At 35.8% G+C, this 11,213-nt stretch overlaps 1 protein-coding gene and 1 long non-coding RNA gene across 2 annotated transcripts in view; one reads left to right on the forward strand and one right to left on the reverse strand.

The window, feature by feature from the left end:
• LOC108733635 overlaps positions 1–1,948 on the forward strand; it is a 3,512-nt gene extending 1,564 nt beyond the window's left edge. Inside the window, exon 3 of the long non-coding RNA XR_001937251.1 lies at positions 1,568–1,948. This is a non-coding gene — a long non-coding RNA (uncharacterized LOC108733635). The remainder of the gene's footprint in view (positions 1–1,567) is intronic.
• Positions 1–11,213, reverse strand: part of LOC108733634 (stress-activated protein kinase JNK) — a 289,264-nt gene that overhangs the window by 259,738 nt on the left and 18,313 nt on the right. The window lies entirely within an intron of this gene.

Below are 11,213 nucleotides of genomic sequence, written 5' to 3' on the forward strand. Positions count from 1 at the left end.
GCCGGAAGGTAGGGCGGAAGGCCCTCTTCAGCCTGCTTTCAGGAATCGTGGGAATGGGTGGGTGGTGATTCGGGTGAGAAAGTTGAGACGGACGAAATGAAGACAGAAGAGAATGAAAGATTATCTGTGGAATATTACTGCCCCAGCATTTACTTAAGTGATCCAATGAAACCACAGAAAAACTTGGACCAAGGCAGACGGACCCGGAATCGAACCGGCGTCCTCCCGAATGCTAAGCAATGATCTAAACCTCTAGGGCATGCCGCTCGGTGCTTGATGGTGCTGATGGCACGCTTCTTAAGGGTGAAAAGGTGGTGAGGTAGAGAAAGACAGCACAGAAGTATTAGTATCCGGCAAGAGAAGTATATGTGAATAGTGGTCGAAAGTTCAGAAAAGTCAAAAATAGACGAGAAAAGAACAGATAGATAAGATGTAGAAAAAGACGATGTAATAGAAAGCGAGGTACATGACAATTAAAACAAATATGTTATAAAACATTAACTAAATATCATCACTTAGACTTTAAGAAAAGTAAGTATTATAAAATAATTAGAAGTGGTCTGTATTCTGTCGAAACTGCCAGACGCGGATCGCGATTTCGATCTTTTTGGATCTCATCAGCGCGTTGCAGACAGCTCCGACAGAACACAGACCAACCTTTACCTGCTGTCTTAACAGTGCGTTGTAGAAAATACCACAAATGGCGCGGTAAACGCCATCTGTAGCACGATGCTACATTTTAGGATTACGTATGCTCCAACAAGGTCCACTTGTGTGGATATCTACTTGCTGAAAACGAATCCCGGCGTAGCCAACCTCAACGTGATAGGCACGTTAGCTTAATCGAATAAAATAATTCGAAGTGGTCTGTATTCTGTCGAAACTGCCAGACGCGGATCGCGATTTCGATCTTTTTGGATCTCATCAGCGCGTCGCAGGCAGCTCCGACAGAACACAGACCAACTTTTACCTGCTGTCTTAACAGTGCGTTTTAGAAAATACTACAAATGGCGCAGTAAACGCCATCTGTAGCACGATGCTACATTTTTAGGATTACGTATGCTCCAACAAGGTCCACTTGTGTGGATATCAACTTGCTGAAAACGAATCCCGGCGTAGCCAACCTCAACGTGATAGGCACGTTAGATTAATCGAATAAAATAATTCGAAATAATAAAAATGTAGCATCGTGCTACAGATGGCGTTTACTGCGCCGTTTGTAGTATTTTCTAAAAAGTAAGTATTATTTTTGCGGACCTTTAGAATCAAATATATACAAATGGGCCGAACACTCCACTTTCCCACTCATCATGTTACTTAGAAAATAGCTAATGTCTGGTGTGGCTCTAGGATCTAGAACTAATACTTCCACAGACCTAAATGTAGAAAACTTTGGACCCGTCGCCTCCACCGAAAAATACATTTATTGTTCTTGTTTGCCATGAAATCAGTATTTTCTCAAAATGTTAGTTTTAACGGAGCGAATGAAACTAGATATCACTAAAACACTATAATATACAAACTATATTTACAAATGAATTATTAACTATGAAATAACGGATTACAGTTACAGGCACAACGAAGAAAATATCAATTAAAAACGCAAATTAACAAGGACAAAACGTACGTAACTCTAAATTAAGTGACAAAATTAAAAATTGTTCTGGTGCCACCATCGATACCTGATATGCAACAAAGGAATACGAAACAGAAGTCAATAAGGGGAAAAACCCAGCAAGGTATGACTCTTCTTCAAGCTATGACATTCCTGTAACCTGCATACAATTGAAGAGCATCGATAATAAAATTAACAAAGGTGGTTGCCGTCGAAACCTTCGCAGAACATCACCATTGGAACCAAATCGGCCTATTATTGTTTGAAGAAGAACATTCACGAAATAATTGACTACATTGTATGCATTTGAAATTATGGAAATTTCTAATATAATAAAATAAAACAGGTTGAATAACGATAAACAAATCTATCTCTAACAACAAAAAGCACCGAGCGGCGGGGATTAGAAATGTTGCTTAGCATTTGGTAGGGTACCGGTTCGATTCAGGTGCGTCTGCCCTGACCCATGTTTTTCTATGGTTTGCTTGGATCACTTAGACAAATGCTGAGACAGTAATAATATTCTATAGGAAATCTGTCACTTCTCTTCTATCTTCATTTCATTCATCTCCTTCTCATCCACCTAATCCCACGATTCCTAGAAGGCGTAGCCCAGCATTCGCAGCTAGTGGGAATAAAACGCCCAAAAGTTTATTTTTTTTAAGAAACTTATATTTTTTCGGAAAGTTATATACGCAATCTAGACAATGGAAGTGAGTTTGACTCCAAGCTTTTGCCACATCAGGTAAATGGTCGTTAATAACGATTAGTGAAGTTAGTTTTTCCCTCAAGGTCGCTCTTGTCCTCATCCCTCACGATTCCTTCCGACGATCCCTACATCCAGTCATTTAATAAAAGTGATAGTTGTTGTTGACTGTCAAAGTTCTATATCCATTGTTTCGGTATAGCTTTTAGGTATAATTTTGTAATTGGGGTTGTTAGTCATTTAAACAAGTTACTTTTACTTTATCTTGTTTACTTTGCGAACAATTAGTTTATTCTTAGGTACCTTTTCTTTGTATATTTGTATATTGATTTTTAATGATAGGTGTGTCATTAGGGGTTTATCCCAACATCATTGTATTTCAAATACTTCGTGTTCCTTATCTTTATTTGCAGTTGTAAAATCTATTAATATTTTCGTTAGAGTACAATGGTCGATACAATCGATCAATACCAAGAATTGTTGCACGCTGGACACTTGCACGTACACCGATCTCTCCCTTTCTCTTCTTATCAAACCGCACCCCTTATACCCCACTTTCTTATCTTGGACCAACCACCCTGTTTCTTCTATTCCTAATCCAATTAATGTTTCTAAACCTTACTAATTCCACCTATACTCCCTCTTCACACAATTCTTGTGAATATCCGAAAATAGGATAAAAGCCAAATCATCCTATTCATCAGGGAGAATAAGTGACAACCACAGAGAAGTGTAACAATCATAAGAACAGTAACAAAAACAAGTGACAATCATCAGTGACAATCACCAGCGACAATCACAAGTGTGACAGTCCATAAAATAATAGTTAAGTAATATTAATATTTTTTAGCGTTAGGTTTTTATTAAAGTGTCAAGTTTAAATAAACAGCACATTAAAAAACTAACGTGAGTTTTAATCATAAAACAAGTTCGTCAAACCAGGCGTCAACAGTTGTGTTAATCGGAAATCTCTCCCAATGGCCACACTAATCGCTAGTTGTTCTCCTTTTCTTATGGTTTAGTTTAGTTTCGTTTTGTTTCGTTCATAGTGGCCGTACAATTGAAAATGCTTCAGTTGGCAAAACCCTAAAATTGAATTATAAGCAAAAGTAATTTTTTTGTAAGTGTCTGAAGAACTGTATTTACTCATCTTAAAACAACACACATTTAATTCAAATTTTACATAAAAAAGGAACTATTCAATTTAATACAAAAAATTTTGTATCAATTTCCGTCATGATTTTCAATTCGATAGTCATACCCTCAGGTAACCTAAACAATTCTGTTTTATTTTACTTTTATGGGTGCTTCCATGAAAATAGGCAACTCTATGATGTGATTAGTCTTTACTATTTTTTACATACTGTGCAATTTTAAATTAGTGTAATTTATGACTGATCGATAGAATAATTAATGTTCAAAAGGGCCAGTCACTTTGTTTAGTATTTTAAGAGAAATTCAGGTTTTTGTAAATTTAGACGTCTAGGAACTAACATATAGCTACGGACTGATGAAGATTATGCTGATATACTGTAATATAAGATTTTTTTAAAGCAATTAAAGCAATAAAATAAGACTCCTACAGAGGCATAGCTTTACTTTTATTAGGAACGTATTTTAGACAGTATCATTATTAATTAACTTGAAAAATGTTAATCAAGTGTAGCTTTAGCTAAAATTCTTTAAGATAAGGTAAAAAATTAAACAAATGAGGCCCTTTGCTCTATGAAGTGATAATTAACAAAAAAGGTTCCTTGCCTATAAAATAATCAATCTCAATCGATCAATCAAGCGAGAGCCTGACGGGTTAGGGACTGACCATTCAGAAAAAAACCTACGAATACTCTGTTCGGTTATATATTCCACAATACCTAACGTCATTTAATAAACAGGGCTTACAAAACAATACTAAATCGTTGACAATTAAAAACAATTGCCTACTATTTAATATAAAAATAACCGACGGACTGACAAAGTCACTGGAACAAGGCGTGCTAGCCATCTTACGCCGCAGTTGCACTGAATCACAAAATGGCCGACACAAGGCGAGCAGATTTGCAGATAATTTCATGTCTATACCTTAAAATGAACTGATTTTCATTCCCTCATTCACGATAAAAACCGCGTAATTTCAAAATTCTTAAGCGGCTGGTTGGATGGTTAAAGTCGTGGACACAAATTTAACTTACATAAATGTAATGTTTTTTCGAAATATTGTTATTTTGTTGATGTTATTAGGTAAACAGTCATATTTGTAAATGTCATGAATAAAATAAAAGTGTATAAAAGGAATGCTTTTTCAGATATTGGTGGCCAAATACAAAATTTTGGTAGGTGGACACGGCTAGGGCCTGATATTTGTGGTAGTTAAAACATTTTTCCAAAGTATAATTCTAAATTATTTCAAACATTTTGAGGGCAATAAATAAAATACATATTAAACTGTTACCCATCAACTAAAAAGTAAAATTTATTTAATTTAATGCAGTGAAAAATGCCTGTGGACATAAAGTTGCCCTATTTTCATGGAAGCTCCCTTATACAGTTTTCAAATAGTCGATAACCATAAGATATGGTTATCATCATCATAAGGTCATCAGTCTTAAGACTGGTTGGACACGTACCTCCTCACTCTTTCTTATCCTGAGCTAAACTTCGCATTTCCCTAAAACTAGAACAGCCCACATCCTTAACTATTTGCGAAGAGTAATCTAATCTAGGTCTACCTCTACCCCTCCTAACTCCTGTTTCTGCCTCTAATATGTCTCTGACTAGACCTTCATGCCTGAGAAGGTGTCCTACCAACCTATCTCGCCTATTTTTTATTGACTTCCATAGAGTCCTCTGTTCTCCTATTCTTTCCAATACCTCTTCATTTCTAACCTTTTCTACCCACGATATCCTCATCATACGCATATAACACCACATTTCGAACGCTTCTAACCTTTTCTTTTCCGCCGCGCCCACTGTCCATGTTTCGCACCCGTACAACGCCGCACTCCAAACATACACCTTAAACAATCTTTTTCGGATTTCTAAATTAACCGTTCGCGAGCTTAGAAGTGACTTCTTTTTATTAAAGGCGACGCGACCCTGCGCTATCCTCTGCTTTATATCCCTACTACTCCTTCCATCCTCAGTTATCTGACTTCCTAGGTATCTAAAATCAGCCACTTCTAATTTTTCGTCTCCTATCTTTATATTCGCTCTTCCCCTACTTTTTCTTTCCTTGCATATCAGTATTTTAGTTTTACTTTTATTTATTTTCATACAGTACTGAACTGTCAGTACCGCTTCCATTTTATTTAAAGCTATCTCTAGGTCCTCTTTGCTAGATGCTAATACTGCTATATCATCTGCAAATTTAAGCTTACTAATCTTTTGCTCCTGTAAATCTGTCCCTACAGTTGTACTGTCTTTAATGATGTTGATGGCGTCTTCGATGTATAGATTAAGAAGTAGCGGTGACAGTGTGCATCCCTGGCTGACTCCCTTCCTAATATTTACTTCTCTACGTTGCATCCCCAGCTCTATAACTGCCTGTTGCTCTTTATACAAGCTAAGTATCACTCTTCTATGGTCGCTGCTTTTAAATTGAAGACTGTCCTGACAATGAGAAATGAATTGTATTTCTTGATACAAAGAAAATATTTCCAACGTTTGACCTTAGAAATGCAACATTTAAACCATTCAAGTGCAACCGCCTACTAAAATTTCGAGTGTAAACCATTAGTCTCGTTGTTCAGAGCGCACGGTAAATCGGGTTTCAAATATTTAATATCTATTTCGCATTTTGAGCACAATAACCATGCATACTATTTCTCTCTATGAGCAGGATGTAGATAAAATAAAAAACAGAGTCCTTAAACTTTTTTCGCATACGGTAAATGTTAGTTACATGTAACCTACAATAATTAAGGATACATTCCAGTGGGAATGTTCTGTAAACGAACTGTTCTTTGAAATGTTTTTCGTGTTTTCAATATAAAAATGAATCTAGCACGACGGCATTGGCATCGAAAATTAATTAGAAGTTCAACACGCAACCTAATCGATATCTCAGGCAGGCCACAGCACCGTAATTAAGAGGCGGTAATAGAAATAATTTTAATAGGTGCACATAATAAATATTAATCAGACAATGCCTTTGTGTACTCCTAAATGAGACGTCATTATCAATTTGATGTATAATGTAAATTTATTGAAACAAAAACAGGTACCTTTACATTAGCAATTCTATTTTCTGTCATCTATCAAATTTTCATTTACTGTGGGAAACAGGAAAATTTTCTCAAAAAATTATTTTCACGCAAAAAAGCACGTGGATCGTGAGTTCAGTCAAAAACTGAAAATTCTTCATACATCATCTACTGATACTCGTTGCTAACTGATGTATTTCGAATGTTATAAACATCCTTATCGATACTACCTTTGGGATGCCGATGAGATCGAATAAGACCGAATACGCGAGCTACATCCGGTAGTTTCGATGAATTACTAACCAAGAGCTCCGTTCTTATTAATTTGGTTGAAGTACCTGCATTTTATGTATACATATAGAGTTAATAATATTTTTGATGCAAATTGCAAATTAGTTTTGATTGCCAGTTGATTGTAGAAAAATTCACCTTCAGTTGGTCGGAATCAGTTGCTTTTTGGTGTAATGTTATTGTTTATGTTTGGTATTAAGTTACGGATCAGCAGAAGAAAATGCACTCGCGCTAACGTCCATTAGATGACAGGGAACATGTTGGAAAAACTACATACCTATCACAACGAAAATTGTGCCCCAATGCGTAAACGGAAAATCATTGATAAAGTGCTCGACAAAAGTAGGTAGAAATGTACATTTTTGCCTACAATATCAGTTTTCACCAAAAAGTCGAAAAAAAAAATTAACTGCGTACATAGACAGGCATGTAAAGTAAGTGACAGCGTAGGCCCCCATAATCCTATGATCGTACAACTGAAGTGAACCTGATGTAGCCCACGACAACGAGTATTATGTTATTTTAAACAGAAAAGAAATTACAACGATTACGGAATACTTATTGTTAGAAGTGGTTCGCAAACGACCCTGGCCACCCAGCGTTTGGTAGAGGTTTGTAACATGACGTACAAGTGTATGAAAACAAATGTATGTGTTATGGTTGTAACAGTTGAGATAAGATGCATACCTACTTTGACCAATCACATGTGTTAAATTGCTCATTCCGGCGTTAGTTTTGCCTGACAGGGCTCATTAACCCGATGTGGAGTAATACAAGGATGTGTCCAGAAGGACATTCAATCTCTGAGCTCATATTCTGACGTTAAATTCTGCATAAAGGCACACTAACCGCAAGAACATATTTTACAAAAATCACATCCTAAAGAGGTGAAACGGAGCAAGCAATTTTATAGATAGAAAATACTACAAATGGCGCAGTAAACGCCATCTGTAGCACGATGCTACATTTTAGGATTACGTATGCTCCAACAAGGTCCACTTGTGTGGATATCTACTTGCTGAAACAAATCCCAGCGTAGCTAATCTCAACGTTGTGNGGTGATACACTGATTATAGCGATACTCCAACTTTTCGATACCACAGATGGCGTTTACTGCACCATTTGTAGTATTTTCTAAAACACACTGTTAATACAGCAGGTAAAAGTTGGTCTGTGTTCTGTCGGAGCTGCCTGCGACGCGCTGATGAGATCCAAAAAGATCGAAATCGCCATCCGCGTCTGGCAATTTCGACACAATACAGACCAGTTCGAATTATTTTATTCTCTTTCGTAGATGTCTCACATATAGTCCAGCGAGGTGTTATTTGAAATATATCAAAATGTGACGATGTTTTCAAGGATTCCATCAAAATCATAGTTATTGGGTTATTGAATTTTTATACCATGTTAGTGTCCTAAATGCGAAGACGCGAATTGTTACAGTTTTGCACTCTTATATAATAATGGCCGATTAGTTCGAAACATTTGTAGAAATTGGACAAATAATTTGTTGGAACATTCTTTCTGTATTGTCCTGAAACACATAACAGTTGTAGACCGACAGAACTTAATTTCCAATTTTACCAGTCTCAAATTACATTTTTCTAAAATAAAAAGCAGTTGGGTAGAAATCATTAAAATTTTCTGAAGCATTCTGAACCGACATTATCATTTCCGGTACATTTTTAATTTTGAAAAATATTAACCTAACAATACACATATTATTTACTCATTACTGAACTACGACAATAAAATAATTAACACAAAATAATTGTATTCTTATATGAGTAATGAATATACTAAAAATAAAAATAATAATAATAAAGCAAATCGGATACATGAACAAACTGACCTCCGAAAAAATTCAGTTCCCATTTTAAAAGAGGCAAGTATGCACAATTGTTTGATTTCATGCCTACATTCTTGACCACTTGCCAAACAAAACTTCACCTAATTGCACCTATATTTTTTGACAGACATTCCGCGCGTTTCTCGAATAAATAAAATCACACATTATTTAAACGACACCACCATCAACCAAGTCGATACAGGTACATACGCAGGCGCAACATTAATTTGAACGTAAATATAATATCTACGTACAGATTCGATTAGTCATATTTCAGAAAGGATAGGGTGATTTCGCCTCTCTTTCGTCCAGCCCCTCTATTCATCAATTTAAAGATCCTGTTTAAAACAAATACATTTACAAGTATAATATTGAAGATTATCATCGTGCATGCTTGAATTTGTTGAAAACCTAATATTTAAGCAATATAAAAATTAATACAATAAACACTAGACAAGTTGTATCGCAAAATAATGAACACCGCACAGAAGCAATCATGTTTCAATAAATGGCAAAAAAAACAGTGAGACGCAATGACTTTCTAATAAGTTTTATTATAATTTGGGGCAAGATAAATTTTTTTGTTTGTGGCACTTATTACAGGAAGAAAGTTAAAACAATTGAAGAAAATTTGTGGTTGTTTCTTTATTCAAAGCTGGAGTCAATGTGGTGATTGGAGTTTTCCGGGCTTGCTAGCCATGGTGTAGGTTGGTTGATAATTCTACCGAACGTTTCGTTGTCAACTGTGAATGGCATCTTCAGTGGTTGAAGTACTCCGCTTGGCGTCGCCACCAGAAGTGACGACGTTGTTTATTTATATCCGCCAGGTTAACGGCTGTTTCTGATTGGTCGCTTGGTTCGTGTTAAGGAACCTTATTTGTGATATGGCGACGCAGGGACTTTATGGCATAAACATTTTCATATTTTATTATACCTTTTTTTGTAAATTTTATTGTTATTGTACTTGGAAATATTTTCGAAATCTACGGTCACGTAGGCAAATTCGCAGAAGCACAAATGAGGGTTTATCCCATGGTTAATATATTGTGCATTGGTATTACTGTCAATAACCTCGTTATTTGGAGGGATAATTTGCCGATTTCGGAATCTAGTGTACAAAATTTTAAGTTTGATAGGATAGTTCTTTTGTAGACTCGCTGAGAGTAACTAGACTTTAGTTATTTTCATAATACATTAATAAAAATCAATATTTATAACAAATTGGAATAGGTCGTATTTGAAGTTGTACAATAAATTCGTTATATTTACAACTCGGCGTTTCTATGGTTCTTCGAGTTATATATGTGGTACAATTGTACAAAAAGTTCGAATCAATAATTTGAATATTTCGAACGTAAAAAACAGTTCGCTTTGTTGTGGATCAATGGAGTTAACCAGATTTTGTCTTCACTGTAATATGCTACAGCAGATTTTCAGTAATTTTAGGCTTTCTTCCTTCTTGTTTTAAAGTTCTGAGGATGTTTAAAAATCTCAATGGCTTTCCTGTTCATCGTCGAAAAAAAAATAATGTGTCCAAGCTAAAACTATTGTTTGGTAAAACATGTTGGCATTGTTTTTACAAGCTTTTATTTAAAGTTAAGGTGGCTTTTCTGGACGTATTGATCAGGAAAGAGACCAATGGCAAACTAGGACATCCAGTATATATGAACGTCATGCACACAGAAAGATATTCAAACAAACATTCTAACCATCACCTTCAACAAATAGAGGCATAATCACAATTTTGATCAATGGGGCTAGGCGCATTTGCCAATCACAACACGTCGCCAAAGCACTGCAAGCTTTCGTTGCTAATGAGTACTCGACAATGGATATAAGAAGAACCTTGCATCCAAAGAGACACACACGAAATAAAGACCATGAACCAACCTATTGTACAAGGAAAAGGCATTTTACCTTACATTCAAATGCAACATCAAAACCATCGCGAGAAATCGGAGAAACCTTAAAGAGCGCAAAAGATACCAGAGACACTCTCAAAACAAGCGCAATTTACACTGTTGGCCATGAAACACGAGCAGTTTTTTCTCAAAATGTTATTTTTAACGGAGCGAACATACAGACTTTATTTACAAATAAATTATTAACTATTAAATAACGAATTACAACTACAGGCACAACGAAGAAAATATGAATTAAAAACGCAAGTTAACAAGAAGCAATACAAAACGTAACTAACTCTAAATTGTTGGACAAGATCAAAAATTGTTCTGGTGCCACCACCAATAATTGGTATGCAACCAGAGAATACCAGTCAGAAGTCAATAAGGGAAAAAACCCAACAAGGTATGACTCTGCCTCGAGCTATGAAATTCCTGTAACCTGCATACAATTGAAGAGCATCGGTAATAAAATTGACAAAGGTGGTTGTCATCAAAGACTTTCGCAGAACCACTGGGACCAAATCGGCCTATTATTATTTGCAAGAGACATTTGACTACTTTGCATGCATTTAAAATTATAGAAGTTTCCAATCATCATCAATAAAATAAAATAGGTTAAATAATGATAAGTAAATCTATCTCTAGCGAC

This window comes from Agrilus planipennis, unplaced genomic scaffold, assembly GCF_000699045.2.
Source record: "Agrilus planipennis isolate EAB-ADULT unplaced genomic scaffold, Apla_2.0 scaffold67, whole genome shotgun sequence".
Classification (NCBI taxonomy): Eukaryota; Metazoa; Arthropoda; class Insecta; order Coleoptera; family Buprestidae; genus Agrilus; species Agrilus planipennis.